This window comes from Lonchura striata, chromosome Z, assembly GCF_046129695.1.
Source record: "Lonchura striata isolate bLonStr1 chromosome Z, bLonStr1.mat, whole genome shotgun sequence".
Lineage (NCBI taxonomy): Eukaryota > Metazoa > Chordata > Aves > Passeriformes > Estrildidae > Lonchura > Lonchura striata.
In genome coordinates this window covers 19810665-19827181 of record NC_134642.1, presented here as the reverse complement: position 1 = coordinate 19827181, position 16517 = coordinate 19810665, and the positions used below count along the sequence as shown (strand labels likewise).

The window sequence follows — 16517 nt, the reverse complement described above, 5'->3', positions numbered from 1 at the left end:
TCACTTCCAAGCATTCCTACACTAACATAGTTTAGTGTGTTTTGCATGAGCTAGGAGCAGACAACCATTTAGAATTGAAGATCTGTAGCATTTTTGAACTGCAATAATTCCCTCATTCTGTAGTCCTATGTCTGTACCCAAAAGTTGGGTGCTGTGTAAATCTTCTCCAGTTTTCTCTGTGTTTGTGGAGCATTCCAATTCTAGTGAAGTTTTCACAGCTCCATTCCTCTGCTCAAAGTATTTCTCTTCATGTGATTTATTCCTGGCACCATTGGCTCTTCGTGATTACTCAGAGCCAAAGAGTCTTAACAGAATTCTGCTTCCTCTAGTGCTTCACTTTGTACTGATCAGAAATGTTGAACATGATCCCCTGAACAAGAAAACTTGCTGTTTCTATGGGAGAAACATGAAAATGGGAACATTATACCTATAAGATCTCCTGTGCTGGAAAACAGGGGAACATTAGCTGTCAAGAAAGACTCCCACAGATCTACAGACTGAGAAACAAATGCAGAAGTGCTATATCAGGATAATTTTACATTTTGGATGGCAGTACAGATGAACATCGTGAGTTGAATAAGAAACTGCTGGATCATCTTCTCTCAGTAAGTGCTGAATAAATACATGTGAAATTTTTGCTTGGAAGTCCTAGCTGTGAATTTCTGGGGAACCTGTGGAGAGATGGACTTTAAAGGATTTAGGGTAAGACTTTAGAAAGTACGTAGATTCTCCTGAAATTTCAAGTCACAGAAGACTGTAGTTCTCAACATATGTTAGGGGGAATAAGGCATGCAGGTATTCCCACTGGAAACTTGTTTTCGTTTACAGTTGGGCAATTTGTAATGAGGGCCTCAGTGCTGGGAAATCTGAAAGTACTGAACTCTAAGGCTATCCTGGTCACATCAAGCTATTATACCTTCCACTAGTTCTTTCAGTTAATGCTCATGTTTGTTAGAAAGGAAATAGGCAGAGGGATATTTTTGGAAATCTGCCTGCAATAAACCACTTAATAATATGCCTATTTACAATGCATTAGATAACTGAGGCAGTCCACCTTCCAAATAAGGATAAGAGCCTGGAAAATAAAATTATCTCAACAAATAGGTATTTGTAAGGCTAGGAGATTTTTATGTCAATGTATGCATGAGACATTTACACAGTAAATGTTCAGATGCTTGCCTGATACTTTACTGAACCTTCAGTTTCTCCTCACTGTAGATCAAACTTTTCTTCCTTAACTGAGACACATCAAGGATAACAACTACCATTTTCTATTTGACTTGCAATGAGGTAATGTGACCATACTTGGTTATCTCCAAAGTGAAAGAAAAAGTCTGTTCAAAAGGAATTTATCATAAAAAGGGGAAAAAAAAAAAAAAAACCAAACACAAAAACCCCAAAACCTAGCATCCAAATTCATCTACTACAAGAATGATAGTTTGACCATGGGTAGCCAGGTATATTCTTCTTTGTTCTCAAAGCTAGACTAGAAGCATCTGAACCATCATAAAATTATCTCTGTGCTATCCCTTATAGAGCATATCTTCAGCAGATTCTATGTACATGGCATGGAACAAACTGATATTTTTACAATTACTTTCATCAGCTCTTACTTGCATTTATCAAAGATGGTAAATATATAAGTGGAAGAATACACTTATTTTCAAGGGCTTATTTTGAAGTGATCTACTTTCTAAATCAACATATCAGAAAGCTGTAATACAAAAACCCCATCGCACATTTTGAGATCTATCACTATCACCCAGAAGTAAGCCTTTTTTTGACATGATATACTAAGGCAGAAGAGTGATTACATGAAAACATGTTTTGATAAAGGAACTACAAGAAGACTTCAAACACTTATGTTCCAAATTAATTGAAAGTAGAATTGGTAATATAGAAGTCAGATACTCTTTGCACAGTTTTACACGAAAACCAACATCCTTCTAAATGTATCTAGAACCTGTTTAACTGCTGATATGAAAGACAAAAGTTCACAATTTCTGGTGTTTTTGTAGGGGTTTACTGTCTTCACGACCTATAATCAATGAAAAAAATCCATATGTACAAGAAATATAAAATTTAGACCAGATTTTAAATTCAAGAAAGTGATGAATTCTTTCCCCTGGTGATTAAAGTAACCCCTTCCAAGTTTCCAAATATTAAATAATTTCAGCATATAAAAATAAAGCCATCCCTTGAAAGAAAGTGCATTGCAAAGGGTTAGGCAGAAAGCAGATTCTCCTTTATGAAACAGGATGATTATGTAAAATGCAAGCAAAAAATATTGCCAGCACATATGGCAGCAGAATCTGAGAACTGATGTCTGCAAGTGTGAGAAAAGTTGTTCCTCCTTTTAGCTGCTGGTTAGAAGGAAAAACAGTCCTGAGGAGTTTATTCATTGTTTTCCTGGATATAAGAGACTATTATATATATATATATATATATATATATATATATATAAATATATATATATATGTATATATATCAGTCTGTTCCTGCAATACAGGCCATATATTCAAAGGGGTCTAAATTTGGTTCTTTTGTTGATTATCTAGTTTGTTTAAATCACAAAAAAATAAGAACAAACAATTATCACAGCTAGGTGCACCCTTCAATATGACTGACTTATTGAAAATTATTAGTTGACTTTTCTATTAAAAATTTTTATGTGAAACAACTGCAATATTTTCATATACTTGGAAAGATTACAAAAAGATATTTAATTGTTTTAGAGATACAAATTCTAGCCAGTGTTTCCTCACTAATTATTTGCTATGTTATTTATAATTTAGATTTCCTAATCTCTTGTAATTTTTATCAGTTAATATTGTTCTGTTTTGATACTGGATATAAAAACCTTGAGAAAGCATAAAGAACAAAAAAATTAAATACCTGTGGAAAATTACACACTCTATATATTTAAATAAATATTTTTATGCACATAAACCACAATTTCTTCAGGGGTCTGTAATGACACGACACTTTCTTTTGATAGACTAAACTGTTGTTCACATCAACAATTTGGAAATATATTTAAAAGATACAGTATTATCAGAATTGTATGGTGTTCTTGTATCTCAGCTTGTGCCAATTAATACTTACTCTCAGAACCATTATTTTCATTATTGTTTTCTGCTGTTTGCTGCCTTTTTTAGTCCTGAGTATACAAGTATTTAATTATATTACATAACTTTTGCAAAAGAGGGATTCAGTGATTTCTTAAGCTCACTTTGATAAGAAAGGTAAACAATTGATTAGAGGCTGGTGTAAGTCTCAAGGAGTAACTACAAATACAGTGTGTATTAATTTAAACTTTGATTACTCAAAGAGAAAACTACAATGCTCTCAGGACTTTTAGAAATTTCCAGTATTTTATTTTACTGTTATGGAATGAGCCATATTTTGTCATATTGCCATAGAACATGAGGATATTACCATATGTTTCTTTTTATGACAAAAGTGTAGGCAGATATTTAAGTATAGTTAAATGAAGTAATTTATCTACAAGCTACTGGTATCTTTCTCTTCTAGCGTACTTATTTCCATTCAGTTCATAATTTCATCCATTGGCTTGCCAAAATATTATTTTCAATGATAGATTATTTAGATAATTTTTTTCTGTTCTGAAAATTCATAACACGCTTTAAAAGGTGAATTGCTTTTTAATGTAAGGAACCACCCCTAGCTACTCCTTCTGCCCTGTTTTTTGGACTAAGTAAAAATGAAAGTACATGACACTAAACTAATAATGGACTAGCTAGAGATAACCTTGGTGTGTACATGAAATGCATAGATGGCTGAAAGGAAACAAAATAGCCCAGAGCAGCAGGAAAGATGAAGCTATGCTACTTATTAATGACTTTTCAAATACAAAGTACTTTTTGTTCTGAATAATAGAAAGCCAGTTTGTAAAGGCTAGTAAATATAACTAATTTTTTGTCATAATTGCTTCCTAATAACTGCACCCCTCTTATATTTCTTGTCTAGATTTTTCAAAAATTAGACATTGTTACAGTAAACTATTTACTAAGTCTTCAAAATAAAACCTATGAAAGCAGCCATTTTCATGGCAGAAAGCTCTATTAGATAGGTATCTGTTATCAGCTTGGCCTCAGGATGGAAAACTAACAAACTGGTTGCTAATTACTTAAATTAGCTGGCTTCTTGGGAAACAGAGTTTCAATAATGCATGACTTAAACACCACGCTGTGTTGTTCATCCTCTACAAAAGGTATCTGTTCCCTGCTGTTGTGCCTATTCTGTAGTTTGGAAGACATCATATAACAGTACTTAAAAGACTTAATGACTTAACAGTACTTAGTGACCAAGCCTGTTCAAGACAAATAACTCATGAAAGAGGGGACAGAGAGAAGGAATAAATGGGGTCTACATTTATTTAAGATAATAACCTATTGCTCTTTAAATTTTCTTCTTGATACTACTTTCTTTTCATGTTACTACCCAGTTGTTGTATGATCTGTCATTGTGAAGAAGATAATTATTTAACTAGGAAGTGTCCTACAACCACAAAATCAGGGTCATTATGCCAACTCATAGGCTTTATAAGATTTTCTCCTATACAAAAAGTCCCCATGTTAACGGAGGAGAAAAAGGGTTTTTTCTTGAAGCTTAAACCAACTGTTTCTGCAAAGACCCATGTCCACACTTCATTTTGAGATTGTTTTTTGGATGGGGAATAAATGCGATTGACCAAGAATAGTTGCATTTGTCAAGTGACTTTTATTTTCAACAATAAATAAAGAACACCTGCAAGACAGTTTTTGTAAAGCTTGAGAAATATTAGGCCTTTCCACCAAAGCATTGAATAAGTACAACGTACCTTCAAGGACCAGCTGCAATGAATGTAAAATATTCATATTAAATAGTTGATGAAAGTGTAGTAGGAAAAAACTCTTGTTCTTTTTAATACAAATAATTGGTGAAATATTTTAAATAATGAATGAATTTCATATGGGTGAACAAATATAAAACCTAAGTTCTCAAATAAGCTAGAGACAATGAAAAATTGACTTATTTCAATTTGTGTAGAGATAGATAGAACCTTACACTATACTAAAAGCCAACACACTCAAGCTTATAGAATGAATTTTCCAGAGAGTTCTATTCACCATGAGAATTTTAAAAGGATTTTTTTAAATGTTACATGACAGTTTAGGTAAACTTCCATTCAGGAAAATTTTCATGCTTAATATTCTCATTTCTTTACTTCAAGTCTTGTTAATGAGATAAAGTAGATAAACATTTGCTATGATTTTGTGGTGTTTTGTTTTGACAAGATGTATTTCTAATTTAGTTAACTTTTTCAAGGCACATGGAAATAGAAAAAATTAATTCTTTCCCTAAATATCATCAGTTCTTCTTAAATAAAGCTATACTTCCCAAAATAAAAATGGATTTGAAATCCAGTGTTCTTTATATTTGTGTTCTTTGTATTTGTGTTTTAATTATAGAGAATATACATGAATTGCTAAACAAACTCCATAGCACACATGAGCTTCTAGATGCATTCCAAATTTTTCTGCCAATGCAAAAAATTTACAAAGGTTTCAAGGGAGACAGGTAATCTTTCTTATGAAAGTAGGTCATGAAATGGTTTGAAAAATAATTACACATAAAAATGGATATCTTTCAGGGTCTTTCTCTGAGCTTCACTATCTTCTCATGAATGCCTGGACTCAACCTAATACATGAAGGACTAAATAATATCTTTGCCACAATACAGGTTTTAGGAGTTTTTCTTGTCTATGAACTTTTCACTTACAGTTAGTCCTGAGTGTGATTCTTAGCTTTCTCATAATTTGGTAGTGACAATTTTTGCATTACAACTATATGTTGGTCATCTCTCTATTGTCATTTTCTTCTTGGGAAATGACAACTAAATGGTGTACTGAGCTTGCAAAAAAAAAAAAAAAAATACTATGCACTGTCTCTCAGCCTTCTAGGAAAGAGCATTGTTTCTGCTACCTTTGACACAGGTTCCCCTGAGTTAAAATTCTAGCTGACTACAGCTGGAGTGTCTATAAAGCTGCAATTCTGTCTGCCACCAAAGCATGTGTCCTGTACAGATGGAGGTACGATGCTCATGATTTGGCTGTACAGATAGCCAGAATAGAAAGAAGGGCATTTTGTGTTTTTAATCCAAGTAATCAGAGGAATGAATGCAAAGGTCTTGTCAAGGTTACCATTCATCAGTATGAACAACAAGCAATAAAATCTTAAAAGAAACAAGTAAAAAACCCCACAGAAATTCCCAAACCCTGAATGTAGAAGTTTAGTCTTACAGCTATATGAGCTGTACGTATATAAGTTATATATAGTCTTATGGCTTACACTTTGAGCAAATTTATTGTAACAACAACAGGGATTGAATGTAGCAGACTGAAACATTATATAGTCCACATGAAGTATGACAAGGAAAAAACATATTAGCCTAATTAATTCACCTCTTAATGACTGAATGAGTTGCAAAGTGTGACGAACTTGGTGCAGCCAAGATCCAACAGATGCTGAAGCAGTTCTTAGAGTCTTATAGGAGTGCCCACATACATTGTCAAGAACACTTCTGTAGCAGCGCCTCATGCTGTAACATAAATCTCAAACATTTACATCAGCTCTGCAGAGAAATTAATATTTTGCTAAACTCATGCTAAGTGGGACCAATGAGTCCTATGGTTTGTATAAAATAGGAACACTGACTTCCTTCTCATTTTCAAACATGTCCAGAAAATAGCAAAGACAACAGAATGCATCCATTGCCCCACTTTCCTCATTTTCATATACCTTACATTGCTAATGCTTAGTGTGATGGCTTTTCATGGTTCAGTGCTCTCTGGCACAGTCAACTTTTCACTACTTCAGTGAATTGTTCCAGAGAAAATACACACATTATTACGCTTAAGCACAAAGAGATGAGCAATAATGAAATGTTAATGTGCAGCAGCCATAGTGTGCTGATTATTGACATAAATAATAGTTCAAGAAAATGTTTTTTTTGGGGTTTTTTTGGGTTTTTTTTTATGATGACTGAGCAAGAATCAATCTAATATGTTTAGCCATCTCTTGATAGGAAAATCAAATGCAGGACACTTTTGCATCTTCCAATGGACTTAATTGTATTTTCAGATGTGGTAACCAAAACCAAAGTTATGGGGTGCTTCTTCTAATGGACTTATTTTAACTCATTGAACATTGTGATAAACAGGGGATGAAGGGAATTTTTCCTTCTCATTTGTTTCCCAAACCTGTAGGGTTTTTAAAATTTACTTTATTGCTCATTAATAATGCATAGAAAGAACACTTTTTAAATTTTTTAAAAATATTTTAATTTTTAAGGTTAAACCAAAAATTAGATGGCTCTCTTTTTTATGTTACTTGAAAGTTGATAGGGTTTTTTTTGCATACAGTATGGGCTAGCTCACAAAAGAGATACAGTCACTATTTCACAACTAGGTTGCAAGTTTGTTATGAAGTTCAATTTCTGTTCATCAGAAGCCAGACTAGGAATTAAGCAACATACCTCAATAAATGTGTACTTTTAAAATGTAGTTCCTTTATTGGTAACAGCAGAATCAAGTTGTCAAAATTGCACATTACAAGTGCAGTGCACTTGCTGAAAATATTGGCCTGAATTCCCATCAATGACTAGGTCTCTGGATGTTCATGGTAAATGCTGTGTGTGCTCTGGTGCTTAAGGAACTCTATAAAAAATTCATGAATAGATGATATTAGTTCATTCCACATCCAAAGGTTTACAGAGTCTCCTGAAGACCCAGACAAATCGTCTTTCTTCTTTCCCTACAGATACTCTCTCTTCTCATGCCTTAAAATAAAGCTTTTTAGAGGCAGAGGGAAATGCCTCCAATTTAAATGCTGCAAGCTTTCACTTGCTTGAGGCAATCACAATGTGTTAGAGGGGATACTTCTTCCTTTTACAGTGGTCTGTTTTTACACAAATTGACCCACACACAAAAATCTAAAATTGTCGCATAGGTTTGCTGAGCCACTGTCTATTTTCAGAGTGAGAAGGAAATTAGACTCACTCCCATATTTTATTCAGAAGAAAGAAAAAAAATAGAAAACAACTGATTTTTAGATGGCTTCTTCATATTCTGCAGGTAGCTTGCATCATGAGAGGACTCAGGATATAGTGGTCATCTCATGTATTCATGCAAATTTGGAGACTGCTGTCACAGGAAGAAATAAGGCCAAAAAAGGAGTTTTTCACTGGAAATCACAAACTTATATTGTGTATAGTCAGGGAAAAGAACTCAGTGCAAAAAAAGATGCCTTAAGTATAAGAATTTCCTCTGAGTAAGTAATCAATAGATAAAATAAATGTGCCTTGCTTGGATTCCTAAACTTTGAGTGACTGGATTTTTTTTCCCACTTTCTTATAAAAGAAGGTAGTTAGATAATGTGTTTTGTCGAGTCCCTGCTTAAATACAAAAACTGATGTATCTTTTTTGTCTCTCCATTAAGCCAGTAGATGACAAATTTCATTGTCATGTGACATTTTCTCTGTCTACCAACCAGCAATCTGAGACATCTAATGAGGTTAATTATTCAATTTTCAAGATACAATTGATAGATAATGTTTTTGTGATGGCATCTTTGATGTGCATATGTACTGTGACCATACATTTTCTAAAATTACTGTCTTTTTCCATTGTGGTCAGAATAAAATAAGGACACAAAGACAGAGAGGTAAGATTTCATCTGGGAAAGCTGTGCAGCTAATCTAATAGTTAAGTTTGAAAAATTAAAGAGGACAAACCTTAAGGAAATGCCTACTTCATTGTTTGACTTAATCTTCTCTTTTTTTTTTTTAATTCTGTCATATGGGAAAAGCTAGATTGGGCTCAGGCTGCTTCTTTAGAAGACTAGGAAAAGTTTCTGCCAATTTTTATGATTTTTAAAACATGATGTAAGAGAACTTCAAAAGGAATTTTTGTTGATGGCAGTTTTTGAACCACCAAGGCTGTGGAGCAGAACCATTTGCTGGAAAGAGCACTCCCGGAGCTACTTCCAAAATCATTAAGAGCTTAGATCATAGAATAGTTATTAACTCCATTACAAATTTTTCCCTCCATGTGTGTTTCATAATTGCTAATCTCCTTAACCTTTTGAGGTAAGCATATGCATTTTTCTAGTCTTCCTCTTCTATATTTAATCTTTTGCACTTCTGGGGCATTTGGTTCATAAAAGATCTAAGTCATAAATATAGCCATTTCTATTTTATTGTGACATTCCTTCTTTAAAATATGTCTGAGAATGTTTCAATGGTTAACAGTAAACCATTTTCCTATGCTTATGCTTTATTTCACAGTAGTCATAATATCCCTTACAATAGAAGAGACCTTTTCCAAAGGCTTTCTGAGGCTTCTGAGACTCTCTGCTATAAATTATATTTGTATTCTTCACAGAAGACTGAGAACTGTTTTGTGCAAATAATGGCACAGAACCTCTTGCATTTCTGCAGAGCTGCTGAAGGCTTCTTTTTCCCCCAGTTTGCCTACTGCTGTCATTCTAAACTCAACTAGGATAGCCATCTGCATGTCATATCTGCATGTCATATCCTGTAGCATCCCATGACCTCTCTGCTCTCAGCCAATTCCCAAGTCCTCTGCCCGGTGACTAACCACCACAGAGTCGTCCTCCTGGGGGGAAAGGACAGACTCCCCATGGACTCCCCTGGTTTCTCCTTTCCCCGTTCCCTCGTTGGGAGGATACCCCTGGTGGCTGCGTCCTTTCCCCTGGAGCCCAGGCCCCTCTGCCCAGCCCTTAGCTCTGCCCCCACCCCTTCCCCTTCAGCTGCCCGCTCACGGGGTGGTTCTCTTCCTTGCAGGGCTCCTTCAGCTTCACGTGATGCATCTCGCTGGAATAAAGCCTTGCAAAAAGAGCCTTTCTTGCCTCTCTCGCTGAGCCAGCTGTGGTGAGTGTGGTGTGGGGATCTGACTGCATTGCCTGAATGTTCACCCAACCTGCTTTTCTACAGGAGAGGTTTGTGGGGAACAGATACTGGGCAGCAGCAGCCACCATCCATCTCCCGTATTTTTAGTGGAACATACCACTGCTCCAAGTAGATGCTTCTGAAGGGTAAACATTAAAGAGACACAGATGAAACATTTGATGTCATAGACTTTATATGAAAGCACAGATATAAACTAGTTGGTAATGAATGTCGGAAGGGAAGGGAAGGGAAGGGAAGGGAAGGGAAGGGAAGGGAAGGGAAGGGAAGGGAAGGGAAGGGAAGGGAAGGGAAGGGAAGGGAAGGGAAGGGAAGGGAAGGGAAGGGAAGGGAAGGGAAGGGAAGGGAAGGGAAGGGAAGGGAAGGGAAGGGAAGGGAAGGGAAGGGAAGGGAAGGGCCACTGTTCTTTCATCTGTTATTGAGTGCTTAAAAAATAGGATATGCATCAATTTAAACTACAGTAAAACAATACTGACTCTCCTTCCCAATTGCAATGTTCAAAATTAAATCTTTGCTTGCATTTACCTGCCTGGAAAATTTATGTGCAATGATAACCATTATATAATTTTTACACTTGAATCCTGTCATACCACAGGTTTGGGGAGATTTTTAGGAACTCCTCAGAAAAATACAGCAACTGTATTTTGTTTCCTGATATTTAGTTTACTCATCTGGTCAGACTGTTGACCAGTTATTCTGTAGCTTAACCTTTGTTGCACATGCACACAAGAAAATTTCAGCCATGTTCAGTTTCATAGAAAAAGGAGACATCCAAAAGAAATTTGATTTTAGATTAAAATTTTTGGATAAATTTCTTGGTATTCAGACAGCTCCATGGCAATATTCATGAAACAGAAAAAAATCCAGTTTCTTGCAACCCACTGACTTTTGTGTTTTCCTTCACGTAATCTGCATTCATGGGCCTGCTGGGACGAAATAACAAATGGCTAGCCAGATAAAATAAATATAGGGAAAGTCCAAAGACTTTCTTCTGATTATATAATTGATGATGCATTTATTTTTCTAAAAGTTATCCAAGATAAGTAATATATACCTCTGGTACAACAGTTTGTTTTAGAGGCTTGAGTATTATTCATAGAAATGAATTCTCTAAAACAAGTCTTATATCAGAAACATTCCATTAGAAGTGACATTTTTGTAGAGAAACTTAGATTTTTCTTGTTCTAAGACCTTACTCCCAAAAGTTTCTGCTTCCCAAAATGATAATAGAACTTGAAGTTCAAAGTGCTTTTGACTGTGTGCCAGGTATTTTGAGATGCCTGCAGCTAACACATCGTTGCCTGACAAATTATTTCCACTAACTCCTTTGGAGCAGTCTGTCAGTTTGTCTGTTAAGCTCCTAGTTACTGGGAAGTCTCTTGAAGATCTGAAGTGTAAGATATCCACAAAGACATCTGTGGACGATTACTGGGTATTTTTGCACTTGTCAACATTTCCTGTTAAGTGCTTCAGTTTGGAAATGGAGGAATTCTCCACTTTATGGAGTAGAAGTCTCATTTATTACTCTTAAGTTAGCATGTAATCACTGCTTCTCATTCACCACTATGACTATATAAAGTGCTACCAAGAAGCATTTGAGCAGTATAACTTCTTGCTAGAATGCATTATGCACGTGTCCAGTGAGAGAAGATTAGGGAAAAAAAAATAGCAGCAAAAAATCCTCCTAACTAAAGACTGAAGTGTAGCTTTATGTTCTGAAATAAATATTGGAAGATTCATTCTTATTATAGAAAATATTTTCTCTTCTCTTGACATTATAAATTTATAATAGTGATTCCCTTAATCATCATTGTTGAAAAATAAATGCCCAGAATATTCCAATATTTCGTGTTGAAAAATATTTGAGGGAATAAAAATCAAAATATCATGAAGTAGTATTTTAATCCTGTGATTTCATGCTGCATAGTGAGTGCCATCCAGTTGATGAAAGACACCGGTGCTTGGATTTTTTATGGTCTTGGGGTTTTTTTTGTGAGGGTTTTCTGGTGGTGTTTTTTTTGTTGTTGTTGTTTTTGATTCCCTGGATTCCCACAGATTGTTTTGGATTTTTTTGGTTGGTTGGTTTTGGTTTTGATTTTTGTTGTTGTTGTTGTTGTTGTTTGATAACCTAAATTGCACAGTCCATTTCTTTCCTTTCTTTTCCTAGAGACAAGCACCAAAAAGTCTTGCTTTGTAGGAGGTGGACCATGTACACTAGGACTAGGAAGTCACAAGATGTAGGGCTTTCCAAGAGTAGATAACTCACAATTATTTACATTTACATTACAATTTGTGCAAGCATATTCTTGCACTAAATATCTGTGGCTCTCAAATTCACAATTTAAGATTACTGTCATTTGTGATATTACTTTTTTTACATTATTCCCTTCTATTAGTAGTAGGAATAGCAGAATATTTTTACTCTTTAAAAAGTAGGATTTCAAAGAGAAGTTTTGAGTTTCATATAAATGTGGAAAGATTTGTTATCATACTGAATTCCTAGAGGACTTTCAGACCATCTGAAAAAGATACCAAACCCTTGTAGACTCTGCAGAAGAGATTTATAACTAGAGTTAGCTGAGCATTAGAGATTGCTGGATTCCAGTGAATGATAAGGTATATTTATGCTGTAACTGTATTTTCCTACCCAAGAATGAGAAGGAACTGCAGGAAATTGAAAGATGAGAAAATTGAATTGTAGGGAAATGAGAAGGGATTGGACAAACACTGTGTGCCAACAATGTATGTGTATCCTAAGCATCCAGCCATGGTAGAATAATTATTCAAAGGTTATTCTACTCCAAGCAGAGGTAAAAAGTATTCTAAATTTCAAGTGGAAACCTCTTTTCTGAAGACTTCTGGTTGATATTTTCTATCATATGTGCTTCACATAGATTGTATGCTTAACCAAAGGTTTTTTATCAAAACCAATTTCAGACTATTTTTCGGAATAAACATACTTTCTTCTATGACATGTACATTTGCAAGTGTTTCATGAACTGAAGCAAATTGTTGGATTTTATGTGTCCACATAACAGATTTCTGTACAGCACAGATTACTTGAAAATATAACACCTGTTTTCCCTTTTTACATGTCTGCCAAACAGAAGACAGCCAAATTTGCAGATGCTTTCCTTGTCTTCATGGAACTCAGTAGACTATACACAAACCATTGAAAAAATAATCTTTAACCCGACAGTGAAAGTTGGTGTCAGCACTTCCATTGCTTTAGCACAGTGTACATTTGTTCTCTAAAATTAAATCCTGGGGTTTATTTATTCTTATAAATAGTGTCCCCTGGGAACTGAGGACCAACAAGATCCCCACTGTCATCTAATCCAGGTACAGGGACGCTTTCTTTCCTGATCCTGATTTCTAATGCAAATCCATAGCAGCACATTCTGGAAATCTCCACAAAGACAAGGGGTAAATAATAAAAATAATAAATAAATAAACATAAGAAAAAAAGAACAAATAAATACAGAACAGATGTTAGCCACACTACTTAATATGCTACAAGACAGCATGCTAATGTTTCAGTAATTGCAGACAGAGCTGAACCTGAATGGAATGAAGCAGATATTCAGCAGTAAAGTGCAGCCTCCACAGAAATAAACCTATTGTATAGACAGAAATATTAGACACTGTTAGTCTGAAAACCACATTTTAATTATTAAAATTCTTTTAACCAGTGTATTCATGATCCAGAACTTTCGTACATCTCAGGTTTTGCACTCTCAGGACCATAATTATATTTATTCGTAAATATAAGAAAAAGCCTTCTTACAGACTGATCCAAACACAGTTTTTTACCATGAAGTATATCTATATGGTCATTTGCAAGAATGTATCAGATGCTAACTTGAGATAGTTAGCACCTGACTTGGGAAAAGGCAGAATTTTCTTTATTGAAGCTAGTAGATCATCAAGGTATTCATCTTATCCATAGTGTCCTTTCTTGCCTTTAGGTCTCAAGAAAATGTAAATCAAAAGCTTTTTGAGTTATTGTTCCCGATGATTCACAAGGTAATCTTGCAAACACAGCAAGGAAATATACGATTTGCAAATTGCTTAAATGACATCTTTGCTATTACCTTAAATTATTGTTGCAGTAAATCTTGTTTTACAATATTTCAGCTGAATAATATTTTAAAATTGTACCTTTATCAAGATAAATACTCTACTTTTTATTTGCTTACGTGGTTTTTTTAACTTTATGCCTACTTAAGGACAGAATATTTTATCTCAAAATCACCTATGGTTTATTTCTTTATGCCAGTCTATGTGTATTTAAACTAATTCTAAATCCTTAGCTAATACCAATTTTTATCCAGAATTACAGTAGGATTTGCCTGAAAATTAACATTTCCAAATTGCTAAAGACTTCAGGTTCAGAATAACTTTGGATTAAGCATAATATTTGCCTAGGTTTCTTAAGAGTATTACATTCCCTTCTGATTCTAAAAAGCAAATAACAATTTATTAACTATTTCAGCCCTTGGACATACATTGTGAAGTAACACCTTCTAGTTTGTATGGAAAATATGTAAGACATCCAATTAATAGCGTCATGTTACATTTAGCTTGGCAAAAAAGCAGTCTAACTTTACGAAGACATACCTCCATTTTCTATATTAAGTGTAAGACACCTGTAAGGTATTGAGGTTATAAAAGTCTAAAACTAACCTTATGTATCTCTAGATCTGCCTAAATTATAATAACTTTTAAAAAGTGTACTTAAATACACTTTTAAAAAAGTGTATTTACTGAGGCAGCTACTTTCAAGTAATTATTACTTATTGGTAGTGGCATTGTTTTTTGTTTTTTTTTTGCCTAGAGAACCATCAGAAATTGCAGTGGCAGTGAATGCTCTTGTAAGACCAGAATATGCTTCCAATGGATAGATGTCTTTCAAATAACAGGATTTTTATTATTTTTAGAGAGTCTAGTAATTTATATATTTGGTATGTGTAATATATATTTACTATGACATATTTAATATGTCATATGCTTTTTAACTTTTATTATATTTCTGCTTTTATTATAATTTACATAAGAATAACACCTCAAGCATTATTCATCCCACAAGAAAAGGCTTACTACTCAGAAATTGCCTGGATCTCTGGAGGCATCATTTTATGCCATTCTTTGTGTCCCTTGAATTATAAAATCGTCTGCAGAGAAATATAAAAGAACATATTATTTCTGGGGGGAAAAAAAAAAGAAAAATCACCTGCGATTTTAGGTATTATTGTGAAGGTTGCTTGGGTTTGGGTCTTTTCTATTTTGTGTACATATAGAATTATTATCTGAATGCTGCTTTTTAAAAGCAATTAAGCATTTAATTGGTAATTTTGGAAAATAAAGTCCTTATGAGTTATACATGTTTGAAACTACAAACCCTATATTTTCATTATTGGTTAATGAATGCCATATATAAAAATTTCTAATGGGATCCCAATCCAGGATGGTAATTCACATACTGGACTTAGACTGCCCCTCAGCATTCTAGATATAAGATATGGATTTCTTAGGGTTGTGAATTATTTTCCAGAAGAAAATCAGAAAAAAAATTAAGACAGAATAAAAGCTCATCAAAGCAAAACCAAACCAAACCAAACCAAACCAAACCAAACCAAACCAAACCAAACCAAACCAAGAAAAAATACAATGTTTTGTAGGCTTTTTTAGTGTAAACATTTCCAAGAAGGTTTGATAAATATTTTGCAATTGAAAACCTCTCTTATTTTGAAAAATAATGTACTGCTATAGAAATCTGTCTTTGGATGGCCAAAGTGATCCTCTTTTGCAAAGACACCCAGAGAGCTCCCTTAAAGATACACTGAGTGACATTCAGGACTTTCAGGACTCCTCAACAGCTCATACAGGGGAGGTGCTACCCTGAAATAGTCCTTTTCCATGAAACCAGTTTTCTGTGTTATTGGGAAAAGGGCACATGAATTTACTCAAGGGGTTAAGTAATAAAATTACAATAATTTAGTCTTTTCTGTCAATGTTTTAATACTGAAAGGGGTAAGTTTTAAAGGCTTTTAATTAATACAGTTATGGAAGGGCATGAAATTTATTGAAGCTAATGGTTGCAAAGGAACAGTCTTGAAATCTAACATTGTGAGCACCATTCCATCCAGTAACTAAGTAGGAGAAAGGTATTTTAATGAAAGCAAGATAAGGGATTTCTAAGGTCCTATCCATTATGACCCTTCTCTCTCCCAAGTGTTCAAAGTATCATACTTATTTTACTGAACCTATTTGTTCTTCCTGTACTTTTCTGAATTTTCTGTATTTAACACAGCGTAAGACTGATCTTTCTCTTAAAATTTTAAACTTGATTAAAATCTATGGAGGAAGATTGTTCTCTAAGGGTCTCCCATGTGAAAAGGAAAGGTTAAAGGTTCATGGCTAGATACTGCCAACCAGTTTAAAGAAGTGAATTTGTTCAAAAGGCCAGGAAAAAGAAAATTCCTTCAGTTGAGACACTGATGTAAGTATTTGGAATGTGACAATG

At 34.4% G+C, this 16517-nt stretch overlaps 1 long non-coding RNA gene across 2 annotated transcripts in view; it reads left to right on the top strand.

Moving 5' to 3' along the window:
* The first annotated feature begins 331 nt into the window (after nucleotides 1-331).
* Nucleotides 332-16517, top strand: part of LOC110468041 (uncharacterized) — a 69991-nt gene continuing 53805 nt past the window's right edge. For both annotated transcript variants that reach the window (XR_004149317.2, XR_002464979.3), the window contains exons 1-2: nucleotides 332-605; nucleotides 9869-9955. This is a non-coding gene — a long non-coding RNA (uncharacterized LOC110468041). The remainder of the gene's footprint in view (nucleotides 606-9868; nucleotides 9956-16517) is intronic.